General features: G+C 43.1%; 1 pseudogene; it reads left to right on the forward strand.

Moving 5' to 3' along the window:
* The first annotated feature begins 1,002 nt into the window (after positions 1–1,002).
* Positions 1,003–2,922, forward strand: LOC104001165 (uncharacterized; annotated as a pseudogene).
* The last annotated feature ends 17,455 nt before the right edge of the window (positions 2,923–20,377 follow it).

The raw sequence follows: 20,377 nt of genomic DNA on the forward strand, positions 1-20,377 counted from the left end.
AGAAGAGTCCCATCACCTGGAGATCAGTGCAGAGATAATTCACAATGCCCACTGTAGGCAGAGAGTGGACAAGAATAACATAACCTAGGTGATCTGTGCAGAGCTTTGTCAAAACGCCCCTGGAGGCAGAGCCTAGATAAACGTTACATCACCTGGATGATCAGTGCAGAGATACGTCACAGTACCCCCTGTAGCTGGAGCCTAGACAAGAGTTACTTCACCCGGGTGATCAGTGCAGAGATATGTGACAAGTCCACTTTAAGCAGAGCCTAGAAAATAGTTACATCACCTGGGTGATCATTGCAGAGAATTGTCACAATGCCCCTTTAGGCAGAGTTTCGACCAGAGTTACATCACCTGGGTGATCAGTGCAGAGATATGACACAATGACCCCATAGGGAAATCCAAGACAAGTGTCCGTCACCTGGGTGATCAGTGCAGAAATATGTGACAATGCCGCGAGTAGGCAGAGCCTAGAGTAGAGTCCCATCACCTGGGTGATCAGTGTAGAGATATTTCACAATGCCCCTGCAGGCAGTGTGTAAGCAAGAGTTACATCACCTAGATGATCAGCGCAGAGAAATGTCACAAGGCCCCCTATAGGCAGAGCCTGGACATGAGTTACATCACCTCGGTGATCAATGCAGTGATGTATCACTATGCCCCGTAGACAGAGCCTAGTCAAGCATTACATCACCTGTGTGATCAGTGCAGAGATATGTCACAAAGCCCCCATCCACACAGCCTAGACAAGAGTCCCATCACCTGGGAGATCAGTGCAGAAATATGTCACAATTCCTCCATAGGCAGATCCAACACAAGAGTTACATCACCTGGGTGATCAGTGTAGAGATATGTCACAATGCCCCCATAGGCACAGCCTAGTCAAAAGTCCCATCAACTGGGTGATCAGTGCAGAGATATGTCTCAAAGCCCCTGTAGGCAGAGCCTAGGCAAGTGTTACATCACTTTGTTGATCAGTTCAGAGATGTGTCATGCTGAATGTTTGCTCCTGGAGCTGTGCGGGCACCCAGAAACATGCAGGGAAGGGTGGAAGACCGGCATGGTGCCTTCGCTCTCCTTGCCAGTTTCCAAAGCGGTCACACTGCAGACTCCACATGTTGCTGCACATGGGAATCCATCAACAGGCCATCACGCCGTGGAGGCATCTTCTCTCTGGGGTCTTGCTCTGGTCTCCAACGTGGAAATGAACGAGAGCCACACGCCTGCCTGTGTGAGACTGTTCTGGCAATGGCGAAACCCACAGGCAATGCCTCCTTCAAGGAGAGAGGGCCTGGAACAGTCATGACTCCCACGGAGGTTCATTTCCAAAATCCCCTCCCCCCTCCCAGGCCTTTTTCTCCCTCCTGAAGATGCGTGGGAGCCCAGTGAGTGGCTTCCAGCTCCCACGGGATTCCTGGAGTGGTCCGGAGAGCCAGCCCCCAAAACACGCCCCCCTCACCCCTTCCCCTTTGCCCCCTTCCTCTTAGTGTCTCCGGTCCCACCACCCCCATCACCACGCCCTCCCCCACAACCCCACCACCACCCGGCCGCAGGCCTCGATGCCCTGGGACTCTTCCTGGGTGTGGCGGGCTGTCCTAGGGCTCACCGCCATTCATGAAGGGGTGGAGCCGTCCTGCCTGTGGGCATTTATAAGAGCCACTGGTTGACTTTCGAGCAGGTCTTCTGGCTGCACCTCCTGCAGTGCCCAGGACGGCTGAGCTGCACGGGAGCCCACCGGCCTCCTTCTGCCCGTGTCCATCTTTGAAATTCCGGCTGGGGCTCCCCGCGATGGCCCTCCCTACACCTTCGGACAGCACCCTCCTCGTGGTAGCCCGGGGATGGGGACAGTAAAGGAGACTCGTTTGGACCCCGAGCCAAAGCGAGGCCCTGCAAGCCTGCTTTGAGTGGAACACATACCCGGGCATCACCACGAAAGAATGGCTGGCCCAGGCCATCGGCATTCCAGAGCCGAGGGTCCAGATTCGGTTTCAGAAGGAGAGGTCACAACAGCTGAGGCATGACCAGCGGGAATCTCGACCCTGGCCCGGGAGACGCAGCCCGCAAGAAGGCAGGCAAAAGCAGACCGCTGTCACCGGATCCCAGACTGCCCTGCTCCTCCGAGACATTGAGAAGTATCGCTTTCCAGGCATCGCGGCCAGGGAAGAGCTGGCCAGAGAGACGGGCCTCCTGGAGTCCAAGATTCAGATCTGGTTTCAGAATCGAAGGGCCAGGCATCCAGGACAGGCTGGCAGGGCAGCCGCTCAGGCAGGCGGCCTGTGCAACGCGGCCGCCGGCGGGTGTCATCCTGCTCCCTCAAGGGTCGCCTTCACCCAAAATGGCGCGTGGGGAACGGGGCTTCCCACACCCCACGTGCCCTGCGCACCTGGGGCTCTCCGACAGGGGGTTTTCCTGAGCCAGGGAGCGAGGGCCGTCCCAGTGCTCCAGACCAGGCAGGCCGCGCCGGCAGAGGGGATCTCCCAACCTGCCCTGTCATGCGGGGATTTTCCCAACGCCACCTCGGCTCTTCCAGAAGGGGCGCGCACCAAACTCTGGCTCCTCGGTGGCCTCCGCACCCGGGCAAATGCTGGGAGGACCGGCACCCGCAGCACGAGGGCCTGCCTGACCCTTGCGCAGTGATAAAGACTGGGTCCACTCAAGAGAGGCCACAGGGCACCACCCGCGTCCCAGGAGAGTCGGTTGTGGGGCTGGGGCCAGCATCCCAAGGTCGATGGGGCGGCCTGGGATCTTCAAGCTGGGGCAGCTCCACCTTGCCAGCCGAAGCCCCCGGAGGATTCCGCGAGCAGGATCAGATTCAAGGCATCCCGGCGCCTCCGCAGGCGCTCCAGGAGCCGGCACGCTCCTCTGCTCTCCCCTCCGGCCTGCTGCTGGATGAGCTCCTGTCGGGCCTGGAGATTCTGAATCAGGCGCAACTTTCCTAGAAAGAGAGGCCCCGGGGTAGCCGGAGGCCTTGCAAGAGGCCGCCTCGCTGGAAGCACTCCTCACCGAGGAAAAATACTGGGTTCTGCTGGAGGAGATTTAGGACACGTGGATGGAACGGGTTCGGGACAGGGCAGGGTGGTGGCCTCTCTTTCATGGGGAAAAACAGGCTGGCTATGGAGGGGAGTGTCTTCCATCTGCACCCTCCACTGGGCTGACCGGCCTGGGATTCTTGCCTTCCAGGTCTAGGAATGGAACGGAATGGAATCTAATGGAGTGGAATGGAATGGAATGGAATGGAATGGAATCAACCCGAGAGGAATGGAAGGGAATGGAGATGAATGGATTGGAATGGAATGGAATGGAATCAACCTGAGTGGAATGCAATGGAATGGATAGGAATGGAAGGGAATGGAATGGAATGGAATCGACCAAATTGGAATGGGATAGAATGGAATGGAAGGAATGGAAAGGCATGGAATGGAATGGAATGGAATGGAAGGGAATGGAATCAACCCTAGTGGAAAGGAATGGAACGGAATGCAATGGAAAGGAATTGAATGGAATGGAATCAACACTAGTGGAATGGAATGGAATGGAATGGAATGGAATGGAATCAACCCGAGTGGAATGCAATGGAATGGAATGGAATGGAATGGAAAGGAATAGAATGGAATGGAATCAACGCGAGTGGAATGCAATGCAATAGATTGGAATGGAATGGAAGGGAATGGAATGGAATGCAATGGAATGGAATGGAATCAACCCGAGTGGAAAGGAATGAAATGCACTCAAATGGAATGGAACGGAATGAAATGGAACTGAATGGAATGGAATGGAATGGAATCAACCCGTGTGGAATGGAATGGAATGGAATCAACCCATGTGCAATGGAATGGAATGGAGTGGAAACAACCCGAGAAGTATGGAATGGAATGGAATGAAAAGGAATGGAATGGAATGTAATGGATGGAATAGAATCAACACTATTGGAATGGAGTGGAATGGAATGCAATGGAATGGAATTGAATGGAATGGAAATTAAGGGAATGGAATGCAATCAACCCGATTGGAATGGAATGGAATGGAATGGAATCAACACAAATGGAAAGGAATGGAATGGAATGCAATGAAATGGGATGGAATGGAATGGAACGGAAAGGAATCAACCCGAGGGGAATGCAATGGCATGGAAAGTAAATCAATGGTCTGAAATGGAACTGAATGGAATGGAATCAATAAGAGTGGAATGGAGAGGAATGTAATGGAGTTGAATGGAATGGCATGGAATGGAAAGGAATGCAAAGGAATGGAATGAAATGGAAAGGAATGGAAAGAAATACAATGGAATGCCATGGAAAGTAAAGGAATGGAATGGAATGAAATAGAAAGGAATGGAAAGGAATACAATGGAATGCAATGGAATGGAAGGGAATGGAATCAACACTGGTGGAATGTTATGGAATGGAATGGAATGGAATCAACCACAGTGGAATGGAAAGGAATATAATGAAATGGAATGGAATGGAATCAAACTGAGTGGAATGGAATGGAATGGAATTAAATGTAAAGAATCTACAAAACAGGAATGGAATAGAATGGAATGGAATGGAAGGGAATGGAATGGAAAGGAATGGAATGGAATTAAATGTAAAGAATCTACAAAACAGGAATGGAATAGAATGGAATGGAATGGAAGGGAATGGAATGGAAAGGAATGGAATGGGTTGGAATGGAATGGAATAGAATCAACCCGATAGGAATCGAATGGAATAGAATGGAATGGAATGGAATGGAATGGAATGGAATCAACGCAAGTGGAATGGAATGAATTGGAATGGAATGGAATGGAATGGAATCAACGCGAGTGGAATGGAATGAATTGGAATGGAATGGAATGGAAAGGAATCAACACGAGTGGAATGGAACGGAATAGAATTTAATGGAATCACCCCTATTGGAATGGAATGCAATGGAATGGAATGGAAACGAATGGAATGGAATGGAATAGAAAGGAATGGAATCAACCCGAGTGGAATGGAAGGGAATCGAGTGGAATGGAATGGAATGGAACGGAATGGAATGGAATGGAAGCAACCGGAATGGAATAGAATGGAATGGAATGGAACGGATTGGAATGCACTGCAGTGTAATGGAATCAACCCGAATGCAATAGAATGGACTGGACTGGAATGGAATGGAATGGAATCAACCCGAGAGGAATGGAACGGAATGGAATGTAATGGAGTGGAGAGGAATCTAAACAACCCGAGTTGAATGGAAAGGAGTGGAATGGAATGGAAGGGAATGGAATCATAGTGAGTGGAATGGAATGGAATGGAATGGAATGGAATCAAGCCGAGTGGAATGGAATGGAATGGAATGGAACGGAATGCAATGGAATGGAATGGAATCAACCCGATTGGAATACAATGGAATGGAATGGAATGCTATGGAATGGAATGGAATGGCATGGAATGAATTCAACACTATTGGAATGGAATGGAATGGAATAGCATGGAATGGCATCAACCTGAGTGAAAAGGAATGGAATGTAATGGAATTGAATGGAAAAGAATGGAATGGAATGGAATCAATCCGACTGGAATGGAATGGAATGGAATGGATTGGAGTGGAATAAACACGAGTTGAATGGAATGGAATGGAATGGAATGGAATGGAGTGGAATAAATTCGAGTGGATTGGAATGGAATGGAATGGAATGGAACTGAATGGAATGGAATGGAATATAATGGAATGGAAGCAACCGGAATGGAATAGATTGGACTGGAATGGAATGGAATGGATTGGAATGCAATGCAGTGGAATGGAATCAACCCGAATGCAATGGAATGGACTGGAATGAAATGGAATGGAATGGAATCAACCCGAGAGGAATGGAACGGAATGGAATGTAACAGAGTGGAGAGGAATGTAAACAACCCGAGTTGATTGGAAAGGGGTGGAATGGAATGGAAGGGAATGGAAACATAGTGAGTGGAATGCAATGGAATGGAATGGAATGGAATCAAGCCCAGTGGAATGGAATGGAATGGAATGGAAAGGAATGCAGTGGAATGGAATGGAATCTACCCGAGAAGTATGGAATGGAATGGAATGGAATGGAATCAACACGAGTGGAATGGAAAGGAATGGAATGGAACGGAATCACCTCAAGTGGATTGAAATGGAATGGAATGGAATGGAATAGAATGGAATGGAATAAACACGAAGGGAATGGAATGTAATAGAATGTAATGGAATGGAAAGCAATGGAATCAACCCGAGTGGAATGCAATGGAATGGAATCAACCTGAGTGGAATGGAATGGAAGGGAATTAAATGTAAAGGAATCAACAAAACAGGAATGGAATGGAAAGGAATGGAATGGAATGGATTGGATTGGAATGGAATGGAATGGAATCAATCCGGTACAAATGGAATGGAATAGAATGCAATGGAATGGAAAGGAATCAACTCGATTAGAATGGAAAGAAGTGGAATGGAATGGAATGGAAAGGAACGGAATGGAATGGAATGGAATGGAATGGAAAGCAATGGAATGGAATCAACCAGAGTGGAAAGGAATGGAATAGAATGGAATGGAATGGAATGGAACGGAATGGAATGGAATGGAATAAACCTGAGTGGAATGGAATGGAATGGAAGGGAATGGATTGCAATAAACCTGAGTGGAATGGAATGGAATGGAATGGAATGGAATGGAATGGAATGGATTGGAAGGGAACTGAAGGGAAGCAACCTGAGTGGAATGGAATGGAATGGAATGGAATGGATTGGAAGGGAACTGAATGGAATCAACATGAGTGGAATGTAATGTAATGGAATGGAATGGAATTGAATGGAATCAACTCTAGTGGAATTGAACGGAATGGAATGGAATGGATCGGAATGGAATGGAATCAAACCGAGTGTAACAGAATGGAATGGAATGAAAAGGAATCAACCCGAGTGGAATGGAATGGAATGAATGGAATGGAATGCAATGAAAAGGAATCAACCAGAGTGGAATGGAATGAATGGAATGGAATGGAATTGAATGGAATGGAATCAACCCGAGAGGAATGGAATGGAAACAAAGGAATGGAATGGAATGAAATGGAATGGAATTAACCCAAGGGGAATGGAATGGAATGGAATGGAATGGAAAGGAATGGAATGGAATGGAATGGGATGGGATGGAATGCAATGGCATGGAATGCAATGGAATCAACAGGAGTGGAATGTAATGGAATGGAAAGGAATGGAATGTAATAAACCCGAGTGGAATGGAATGGAATGGAATGGAATCAACACGACTGGAATGGAATGGAATGGAATGGTATGGAGTGGAATGGAATGGAATCAACCCGAGTGGAATGGAATTGAATGGAACAGAAAGAAGTGGAATGCAACGGAATGAATTCGAGTGGATACTATTGGAATGGAATGGAATGGCCGGGAATGGAATGGAATTTAATGGAATCATCCCACGTGGAGTGGAAAGGAATGGAATGGAATCAACTCATCTGGTATGGAATGGAAAGGAATGGAATGGATTGGAATGCAACGAAATCAACTGGAATGGATTGGAATGCAACGAAATCAACTGGAATGGAATGGAATGGAATGGAATGAAATGGTATAGTATGGAAAGGAATGGAATCATCTGGAATTGAATGGAGTGAAATGAAATGGAATGGAGTGGAGTGGAGTGGAATGGAATGAACCCGAGTGGAATGCAATGGAATGGATTGGAATGCAACAGAATGCAATGGATTGGAAGGGAAAGGAATGGAAAGGAATAAACCCGAGCAAAATGGAATGGATTGGAATGGAATTCAATGGAATGCAATGGAATGGAATCATCCCGAGTGGAATGGATTGGAATGGAATAGAATGGAAGGGAATGGAATCAACACGAGTGGAATGCAATGGAAAGGAATGAAATGGAATGGAATTCTATTGAATGTAAGGGAATGAAATGGAATGGAAAGGAATGGTGTGGAATGGAATCAACCAGAGTTCAAAGGAATGGAATATAAAGGAGTGGAATGGAATGGAATTGAATGCAATCAACCCGAGTGAAATGGAATGGAATGGAATGGATTGGAACGGAATGGAATCAACCTGAGTGGAATGTAATGGAATGGAATGGAATGGATTGGAATCATCTCTAGTGGAATTGAATGGAATGTAATGGAATGGATTGGAAAGGAATGGAATGGAATGGAATGGAATCAACCCGAGTGGAATGGAATGGAATGGAATGGAATGGAATGCAAAGGAATCAACCCGACAGGAATGGAATGGAAAGGATAGAATGGAATGGAATGAAAAGGAATGTAATCAACTCTAGCGGAATTTAATGGAATCGAATGGATTCGAATGGAATGGAGTCACCCGATTGTAATGGAATGCAATGGAATGCAATGGTATGGAATCAACATGAGTGCAATGGAATGTAATGGAATGGAATGGAATGGAAAGGAATCGACACGAGTGGAATGGAAAGGAATGGAACGGAATGGAATGGAACGGAATGGAATGGAATGGAATGGAAAGGAATGGAATCAACAAGAGTGGAATGGATTGGAATGGAATGGATTGGAATGGAATGGAATGAAATGGAATGCAATGGAATGGAATGGAATGAACCCGATTGAAGTGCAATGGAGTGGAATGGAATGGAATGGGGTGGAATGCAGAGGAATTTAATGAAATGGAATCAACCCGATTGGAATGGAATGGACTGGAATGGAATACAATGGAATGGAATGGAATCGAATGAAATGGAATGGAATCAACCCGAGAGGAATGAAATGGAGTGCAATGGAATGCAATGGAGCGGAATGGAATGGAACGGAATAGAACGGAATGGAATGGAATGGAATCAACTAGAGTGGAATGGAATTGAATGGAATGGATTGGAAGGGAATCAACTCGAGTGGAATGGAATGAAATGGAATGGATAAGAATGGAATGGAATGGAATCAACCCGAGTGGAATAGCATGGAATGGAATGGAAGGGAATGGATTGGAATGGAATGGAAGGGCATGGATTTGAATGGAATCAACTGGATTGGAAAGCAGTGGAAGGGAAGGGAATGGAATGGAATTGAATGGAAAGGAGTGGAATGGAATGGAATGTAATGGAATGGAATGGAATGGAAAGGGATGGAATGGAATGGAATCAACCAGAGTGGGATGGAATGGAAAGGAACGGAATGGAATGAAATGGAATGGAATGGAATGGAACGGAATGGAATGACCCCGAGTGGAATGGAATGGAAATGAGTGGAATGGAATGCAATAGGATGGAATGGAATGGAATGGAATGGAATGCATTGGAAGGAAATGAAACCAACCAGAGTGAAATGGAATGGAATCGAATGCATTTGGATGGAATGGTATGGAATGGAATGGAATGGAATGGAATGGAATGGAATGGAATGGAATCAACCCGAATGGAATAGAATGGAATGGAAAGGAATGGAATCAACCCGAGAGGAATGGAATGGATGGAATGGAATGGAATGGAATGGAATGGAATGAAATGGAATGGAATTAACACGAATGGAAAGGAATGGAACGAAATGGAATGGAATGCAAAGGAATGGAATGGAATGGAATGGATTCAACTGGAGTGGAAAGGAATGGAATGCAATGGGAAGAAATTGAATGGAATGGAATAGAATGGAATGGAATAAAGTGGAATGGAATGGAATGGAATGGAATGCAAAGTAATGGCATAATCCCGAGTGGAATGCATTGGAATTGAATGGAATGGAATGGTATGCAATGGAATGGAGTGGAAAGGAATCAACTGCAATGGAATGGAAAGGAATGGAATGGAATGGAATGGAAAGGAATGGAATCAACTGGAATGGAATGGAATGGAATGGAATGGAATCAAACCGAGTGGAATGGAATGGAATGCAGTGGAAAGGAATGGAAATCAATGGAATGGAATTGAAAGGAAAGGAATGGAATGAAATAAATTCAAATAGATTGGAATGCAACGGAGTGGAATGGAATGGAATGGAATGAAATGTAAAGAAATGGAATGGCATGGAATGGAAGGGAATGGAATGGAATGGAATGGAAAGGAATCAAGTGGAACGGAATGGAATGAAATGGAAAGGAATGGAATCAACTGGAATGGAATGGAATGGAATAGAATGGAAAAATACCGAATGGAATGGAAAGGAATGGAAAGTAATCGAAGTGAATGGAATGGATTCGAATGGAATCAACCCGAGAGGAATGGAATGGAAAGGAATGTAACGGAATGGAATGCAATGGAATGGAATGGAACGGAATAAACAGGAATGGAATGGCATGGAAAGGAATGGAAAGGAAAGAGTCAACTGGAATGAAGTGGCATGGAATGGAATGGAATGGAATGGAATCACACCAAGAGGAATGGAATGGGATGGAATGGAATGGAATTAACACAAGTGGAATGGAATTGAATGGAATGAAATGAAGTGGAATGGTATGAAATGGAATGGTATCATGAAGAGTTGAAAGTAATGGAATGGAATGGAATGGTGTGGAATCAACCTGAGGGTAATGCAATGTAATGTAATGTAATATAATATAATGGAAAGGAATGGAATGGAATGGAGTGGAAAGGAATGGAATCAACCCGAAAGGAATAGAATGGAATGGAATGAAATCAAACCGAGTGGGGAAGAATGCAATGTGATAGAATGGAATGGAATGGAATGGAATCAACCCAGGGGAATGGAATGGAATGGAATGGAATGGAATCACACCGAGAGGAATGGAATGGAATGAAATGGAATGGAATAGAATTAACACGAGTGGAATGGAATTGAATGGAATGGAATGAAGTGGAATGGTATGAAATGGAATGGAATCATAACGAGTTGAAAGTAATGGAATGGAATGGAGTGGAATCAACCTGAGGGTAATGTAATGTAAAGTAATGTAATGTAATGTAATGTAATGTAATGTAATGTAATATAATGGAATGGAATGGAATGGAATGCAGTGGAATGGAATGGAATCAACACGAATGGAATAGAATGGAATGGAATGAGATAAAACCGAGTGGGGTAGAATGGAATGTAATAGAATGGAATGGAATGGAATGGAATCAACCTGAGGGGAATGGAATGGAATGGAATGGAATGGAATCAACAGGAATGGAATGGAATGGAATGGAATGGAATCAACAGGAATGGAATAGAATGGAAATGAATGAAATGGAATGGAATGGAATGGAATGCAATGGAATGGAATGGAAAAGAATGGAATCAACGCAAGGGGAATGGAATAGAATGGAATGGAATTGAAAGGAATGGAATGGAATCAACACGAGTTGAATGGAATGGAATGGAAAGGAATGGAATGGAATGGAATGGAATCGCATGGAATCAACCCGAGTGGAATGCAATGGAATGGAATGCAACGGAACAGAATGGAATGGAATGGAACGGAATGGAATGGAACGGAATGGAATGGGATGGAATAAAATAAACCCGACAGGAATGGAATGGAATGGAATGGAATGGAATGGAATGGAATGAAATGGAATCAACAAGAATGGAATTTAATGCAATGGAATAGAATGGAATGGAATGGAAGGGTATGGAATGGAATCAACACGAGTTGAAAGGAATGGAATAGATTGGAAAGGAAACGAATGCAATGAAATGGAATCAAAGAGTGTGGAATGCAATTGAATGGAACGGAAAGGAATGGAAATGAATGGAATCAACCCGAAGGTAATGGAATGGAATTGAATGGAATGGAATCGAATGGAATAGAATGGAATAGAATCAACCCGAGTGGAATTGAATGGAATTGTAAGAAATGGAATGGAAACAAAGGGAAAGGAATGGAAAGGAATGGAATGGAATGAAATGGAATCAGCACGAGTGGAATGTAATGGAATGGAATGGAATTCAATGGAGTGGAATGGGATCAACACAAGGGTAATGAAATAGAAAGGAATGGAATGGAATGGAAAGGAATGGAATCAACCTGAGTGGAATGGAAAGAAATATAATGGAATGGAATGGAATGGAAAGGAGTGGAATGGAATGGAATGGAATGCAATGCAATGCAATGCAATGGAATCAACCCGAGTGGAATGGAATACGAGGGAATGGAATGGAATAAACTCTAGTAGAATGGAATGGAATGGAATGGAATGGAATGGAATGGAATGGAATGGAATTGAATGGGATTGAATGGAATGGAAGAAACGCGAGTGAAATGTAATCAAATGGAATGGAATGAAATGGAATAGAATCAACCTTTGGAATGGAATGGAATGGAATGGAATGGAACGGAAAGGAACGGAATGGAATGGAATGGAATTGAATGGAATGGAATCAACGCGAGTGGATTGGAATGGAATGGAATGGAATGAAATGGAATGGAATGGAAAGGAATTGAATCAACCCGAGTGAAATGCAATTGAATGGACAGGAATGGAATTGAAACGAATCAACCCAAGTTGAATGGAATGGAATGCAATGGAATGGAATGGAATGGATTCAACCCGATTGGAATGGAATGAAATGGAATGGAATGGAATGAAATAAACACGAGTAGAATGGAATGGAATGGAATGGAATGGAATGGAATGGAATCAACCAGAGTGGAACAGAATGGAATGGAATGGAATGGAATCAACCCGAGTGGAACGGAATGGAATGATTTGGAATGGAAGGGAATGGATTGGAATGGAATAGAAGGGTATGGATTAGAATGGAATCAATCCGATTGGAATGGAATGGAAAACAACGGAATGGAATGGAATGGAATGGAATGGAATGGAATGGAATGGAATGGAAAAGAATGGAATGGAATGCAATGCAATGGAATGGAATGGAATGGAATTTAATGGAATCAACCCGAGAGGAATAGAATGGAACGGAATGGAATGGAATTTAATGGAATCAACCCGAGAGGAATAGAATGGAATGGAACGGAATGGAATGGATTGAAATGGAATGGAAGGGCATGGATTTGAATGGAATCAACCGGATTGGAATGCAATGGAAGGGAAGGGAATGGAATGGAATTGAATGGAAAGGAGTGGAATGGAATGGAATGGAAAGAAATGGAATGGAATGGAATGGAAAAGAATGGAATGGAATGTAATCAAGCAGAGTGGAATGGAATGGAAAGGAACGGAATGGAAAGAGATGGAATGGAATGGAATCAACCCGAGTGGAATGGAATTGAATGGAACGGAATGGAATGGAAAGGAATGGAATGGAATGGAACGGAATGGAATAACCCCAAGTGGAATGGAATGGAATGGAGTGGAATGGAATGCGATGGACTGGAATGGAATGGAATGGAATGGAATGGAATGGAATGGATTGTAAGGAAATGAAATCAACCAGAGTGAAATGGAACGGATTTGAATGGTATGGAATGGAAGGGAATGGAATGGAATGGAATGGAATGGAATGGAATCAACCCGAGTGGAATGGAATGGAATGTAATGGAGTGGAATGGAATGGAATCAACCCGAGTGCAATGGAATAGAATGGAATGGAATGGAATGGAATGGAATGCAATGGAATGGAATGGAATGCAATGGAATGCAATGGAATGGAATGCAATTAACCCGTGTGGAATGGTATGGAATGGAATGCAGTGGAATGGAATGCAATGGAATTGAATGGAAAGGAATGGAATTAACCTGAGTGGAATGGAATGTAATTGAATGGATTGGAAGGAAACGCAATCAACCCGAGTGAAATGGAATGGAATGGAATGGAATGGAATGGAATGGTATGGAATGGAAAGGAATGGAATGGAATGGAATGGAATGGAATCAACAGGAGTGGAATGGAATGGAATGGAAAGGAATGGAATGGAATGGAATCAACACGAGTGCAATGGAATGGAATGGAATGGAATCGAATGGAATCAAACTAAGATGAATGGAATGGAATGGAAAGGAATGGAATTCAATGGAATCGAATCAACAAGAGTGGAATGGAATGGAATGGAATGGAATGGAATGGAATGGAATGGAATGGAATAATTCCGAGTGTATTTGCATGGAATGGAACAGAATGAAATGGAATGGAATGGAAAGGAATGGAATTGAATGGAATGAAATGAAATAATAGATAATAATAGAATGAAATGGAATAATTCCGAGTGTATAGGAATGGAATGGAATAGAATCAAATGGAATGGAATGGAAAGGAAACAACCCGAGTAGATTGGAATGGAATGGAATGGAATCGAATGGAAAGGAATAGAATGGAATGGAATCAACACGAGTGGAATGGAATGGAAAGGAAAGGAATGGAATGAAATGTAATGGAAATGAATGGAATGGAATCAACCCAAGGGGAATGGATTATAATGGAATGCAATGGAATGGAATGAAATGCAATATAATCAACTGGAGTGGAATGGAATGGAATGGAATGGAATGGAATGGAATGCAATGGAATGGAATGGAATGGAATGAAATGGAATGGAGTGGAATGGAATGGAATGGAATGAAATGGAATGGAATGGAATGGAATCGCATAGAGTGAAATGGAATGGAATGGAATGGAATGGAAAGGAAGGGAATGGAATGGAATGGAATGGAATGGAATGGAAGGGAAGGGAAGGGAATGGAATGGTATGGAATGGAATGGAATGAAATGGAGTGGAATGGAATGGAACGGAATGAAATGGCATGGCATGGAATGGAATGGAATAGAATCAACACGATTGGAATGGAATGGAATGGAAAGGAATGCAATGGAATGGAATGGAATCAACCTGAATGGAACGGAATGCAATGGAATGGCATGGAATGGGATGGAAGGGAATGGAATGGAATCAACCCGATTTGAAAGGAATGTAATGAAATGGAAATGAATGGAATGGAATGCAATGGAATCAACCCGAGTGGAATGGAATAGAATTAAATGGAATGGAATGGAATGGGATCAACCTGAGTGTAGTAGAATGGAATGGAATGGAATTGTACGGAATGGAATTTAAACGAAGGGAATGGAATCAACCCGAGTGGAATGGAATGCAATGGAAAGGAATGGAAAGGAATGGAATCGAATGGAAGGGAAGGGAAAGGAACAGAGTGGAATGGAACGGAATGGAATGGAATGGTATGGAATGGAATGGAATGGAATCAGCCCAGTCAAATCGATTGTAATGGAATATAATGGAATGGAATGAAGTGAAATAGAATCAACCAGAGTGAAATGGAATGGAATGGAATGGAACGGAATCAACCTGAATGGAATGGAATGCAATGGAATGGAATGGAATGGAAGGGAATGCAATAGAAACAACCCAAGTGGAAAGGAATGGAGTGGAATGGAAAGGAATGGAATGGAATGCCATGGAATCAATCCTTGTGGAATGGAATGGAATGGAAAAAAGGAATGGAAAGGAATGTCATCAACCCGAGAGGAATGGAATGGAATGCAATGGAGTGGAATGGAATTTAATGGAATGAAATGGAACGGAATGGAGTCAACCTGAGTGGAATTGATGGAAATGCTATGTAATGGAATGGAAAGGAAAGGAATGGAATAGAATGGAATGGAATGGAAAGGAGTCAACCCAAGTGGAATGCAATGGAATGGAATGGAAAGGAATGGAATTGGACAAACCATAGTGTAATGAAATGGAGTCGAATGGAAAGGTATGGAATGGAATGGAATGGTGTGGAATGGAATGAACCCGATTGGAATGGAATGCAATGCAATGGAATGGAATGGAATGGAATGGAATGGAATGGAGGGAAGGGAAAGGAATGGAATGGAATGGAATGGAATGGAATGGAATGGAACAGAATGGAATGGATTAGAATCAACACGATTGGAATGGAAGGGAATGGAGTGGAATGGATTGGAATGGAATGGATTGGAATGGAATGGATTGGATTGGAATGGAATGGAATGCAATGGAATGGAAAGGAATGGAATGGAAGGGAATGGAATACAATCAACTCGAGTGGAAAGGAATGGAATGGAATGCAAAGGAAAGGAATGGAATGGAGGGGAATCAATCCGTGTGGAATGGAATGGAATGAAATGTAGTAGAAAGGAATAGAAAGGAATGGAATCAACCCGAGTGGAATGGAATGGAATGGAATGGAATGGAATGGAATGGAATGGAATCAACACGACTGGAATTGAATGAAATGGAATGGAATGGAATGCAATGGAATGGAAGAAACACGAGGGTAATGTAATGAAATGGAATGGAATGGAATGGAATGGAATAAAAGATAGTGGAATGGAATGGAATGGAATGGAATGCAATGGAATGGAATTAACACGAATGGAAAGGAATGGAGCGGAATGGAATGGAATGCAATGGAATGGAATGGAATGGAATGGAATGGATTCAACTGGAGTGGAAAGGAATGGAATGCAATGGGAAGAAATTGAATGGAATGGAATAGAATGGAATGGAATAAAGTGGAATGGAATGGAATGGAATGCAAAGTAATGGAATAATCCCGAGTGAAATGCATTGGAATTGAATGGAAAGGAAAGGAATGGAAGGGAATGGAAAGGAATGGAATCAACTGGAATGGAATGGAACGGAATCTAATGGAATGGAAAGGAATGGAATGGAATTAAACCGAGTGGAATGGAATGGAATGCAATGGAAAGGAATGGAAAGCAATGGAATGGAATGGAATGGAATAAATTCAAACCGAGTGGAATGGAACGGAGTGGAATGAAATGAAATGCAAAGAAATGGAATGGCATGGAATGGAAGGGAATGGAATGGAACGGAATGGAAAGGAATGAAGTGGAATGGAATGGAATGAAATGGAAAGGCATGGAATCAACTGGAATGGAATGGAATGGAATGGAACAGAATGGAAAAATACCGAGTGGAATGGAATGGAAAGGAATGGAAAGTAACTGAAGTGAATGGAACGGATTGGAATGGAATCAACCCGAGCGGAATGGAATGGAAAGGAATGTAACAGAATGGAACGGGATGGAATGCAATGGAATGGAATCAACAGGAATGGAATGGCATGGAAAGGAATGGAAAGGAATGGAGTCAACTGGAATGAAGTGGCATGGAATGGAATGGAATGGCGTGGAATGGAATGGAATCACACTGAGAGGAATGGAATGGAATGGAATGGAATTAACACGAGTGGAATGGAATTGAATGGAATGAAATGAAGTGGAATGGTATGAAATGGAATGGAACCATAAGGAGTTGAAAGTAATGGAATGGAATGGAATGGAATGGAGTGGAATCAACCTGAGGGTAATGCAATGTAATGTAATGTAATGTAACATAATGGAAAGGAATGGAATGGAATGGAGTGGAATGGAATGGAAACAACCGGAAAGGAATAGAATGGAATGGAATCAACCCGCAAGGAATAGAATGGAATGGAATGAAATCAAACCGAGTGGGGTAGAATGGAATGTAATACAATGGAACGGAATGGAATGGAATCAACCCGAGGGGAATGGAATGGAATGAAATGGAATGGAATGGAATGGAATGGATTCACACCGAGAGGAATGGAATGGAATGAAATGGAATGGAATGGAATTAACACAAGTGGAATGGAATTGAATGGAATGGAATGAAGTGGAATGGTATGAAATGGAATGGAATCATAACGAGTTGAAAGTAATGGAATGGAATGGAATGGAGTGGAATCAACCTAAGGGTAATGTAATGTAATGAAATGTAATGTAATATAATGTAATATAATGGAATGGAATGGAATGGAATGGAGTGGAATGGAATGGAATCAACCCGAATGGAATAGAATGGAATGGAATGAAATCAAACCGAGTGGGGTAGAATGGAATGGAATAGAATGGAATGGAATGGAACGGAATCAACGGAAATGGAATGGAATGGAAATGAATGAAGTGGAATGGAATGGAATGGAATGGAATGCAATAGAATGGAAAAGAATGGAATCAAAGTGAGGGGACTGGAATATAATGGAATGGAATTGAATGGAATGGAAGGGAATCAACACGAGTGGAATGGAATGGAATGGAAACGAATGGAATGGAATGGAATGGAATGGAATGGAATCACATGGAATCAACCCGAGTGGAATGGAATGGAATGGAATGGAATGGAATGGAATGGAATGGAATGGAATGGAATGGAATGGAATGCAATGGAATGGAACGGAATGGAATGTCATGGAATAAAATCAACCCGACTGGAATGGAATGGAATGGAATGGAATCAACAAGAATGGAATTTAATGCAATGGAATGGAATGGAAGGGTATGGAATGGAATCAACACGAGTGGAAAGGAATGGAATGGATCAGAAAGGAAAGGAATGCAATGGAATGGAATCAATGAGTGTGGAATGGAATTGAATGGAATAGAAAGGAATGGAAAAGAGTGGAATCAACCTGAAGGTAATGGAATGGAATGGAATGGAATGGAATGGAAGAGAATGAAATAGAATGGAATAGAATCAACCCGAAAGATTTGAATGGAATTGTAAGAAATGGAATGGAAAGAAAGGGAATGGAATGGAATGGAATGGAAAGGAATGGAATGGAATGGAATGGAATGGAATCAGCACGAGTGGAATGTAATGGAATGGAATGGAATTCAATGGAGTGGAATGGGATAAACACGAGGGTAATGAAATAGAAAGGAATGGAATGGAATGGAATGGAATGGAATGGAAAGGAATGGAATCAACCTGAGTGGAATGGAAAGAAATTGAATGGAATGGAATGGAAAGGAAAGGAGTGGAATAGAATGGAATGGAATGGAATGCAATGCAATGCAATGGAATCAAGCCAAGTGGAGTGGAATACAATGGAATGGAATGAAATCAACTCTAGTGGAATGGAATGGAATGGAATGGAAGAAACGCGAGTGTAATGTAATCAAATGGAATGGAATGGAATAAACTCTAGTTGAATGGAATGGAATGGAATGGAATGGAATGGAAGAAACGCGAGTGTAATGTAATCAAATGGAATGGAATGGAACGGAATAGAATCAAACTTTAGAATGGAATGGAATGGAATGGAATCAACACGAGTGGAATGGAATGGAATGGAATGGAATGGAATGGAATGGAATGGAATGGAACGGAATGGAATGACCCCGAGTGGAATGGAATGGAATGGAGTGGAATGGAAAGCAATGGACTGGAATGGAATGGAATGGAATGGAATGGATTGGAAGGAAATGAAATCAACCCGTGTGAAATGGAATGGATTTGAACGGAATGGTAAGGAATGAAATGGAATGGAATGGAATGGAATGAAAAGGAATCAACTGGAATGGAATGGAATGGAATGGAATGGAATGGAATGGAATGGGATCAACCCGAGTGGAATGGAAGAGAATGGAATGGAATGCAATGGAATGCAATGGAAAGCAGTGCAATGGAATGGAATGGAATCAACCCGTGTGCAATGGCATGGAGTTGAATGGAATGCAATGGAATTGAATGGAAAGGAATGGAATGAACCCGAGTGGAATGGAAGGGAATGGAATGGAATGGATTGGAAGGAAACGCAATCAACCCGAGTGAACTGGAATGGAATGGAATAGAATGGAATGGAATGCTATGGAATGGAAAGTAATGGAATGGAATGGAATGGAATGGAATGGAATCAACCCGAGTGGAATGGAATGGAATGGAATGGAATGGAATGGAATGGAATGGAATCAACACGAGTGGAATGGAATGGAATGGAATGGAATCGAATGGAATCAAACTGAGAGGAATGGAATGGAATGGAATGGAATGGAATGGAATGGAATGAAATGGAATAATTCCGAGTGTATTGGAATGGAATGGAAGAGAATGAAATGGAATGGAATGGAAAGGAATCAACCCGAGTAGGTTGGAATGGGATGGAATGGAATGGAATGGAAAGGAATACAATGGAATGGAATCAACACGAGTGGAATGGAATGGAAAGGAAAGGAATGGAATGAAATGGAATGGAAATGAATGGAATGGAATCAACCCAAGTGGAATGGATTGTAATGGAATGTAATGGAATGGAATGAAATGCAATAGAATCAAATGGAGTGGAATGGAATGGAATGGAATGAAATGGGATGGAATGGAATGGAATGGAATGGGATGGAATGGAATGGAATGGAATGGAATGGAATGGAATGGAATGGAATTAAATGGAATGGAGTGGAATGGAATCGAATGGAGTGAAATGGAATGGAATGGAATGGAAGGGAATGGAAAGGAACGGAATGAAACGGAATGGAATGGAATGGAATGGAATGGAACGGAATGGAACAGAATGAAATGGAATGGAATGGAATGGAATGGAATAGAATCAACATGATTGGAATGGAATGGAATGGAAAGGAATGCAATGGAATGGAATCAACCTGAATGGAATGGAATGCAATGGAATGGCATGGAATGGAATGGAAGGGAATGGAAAGGAATCAACCCG

This window comes from Pan troglodytes, chromosome 16 (genome assembly GCF_028858775.2).
Source record: "Pan troglodytes isolate AG18354 chromosome 16, NHGRI_mPanTro3-v2.0_pri, whole genome shotgun sequence".
Taxonomy (NCBI): Eukaryota; Metazoa; Chordata; class Mammalia; order Primates; family Hominidae; genus Pan; species Pan troglodytes.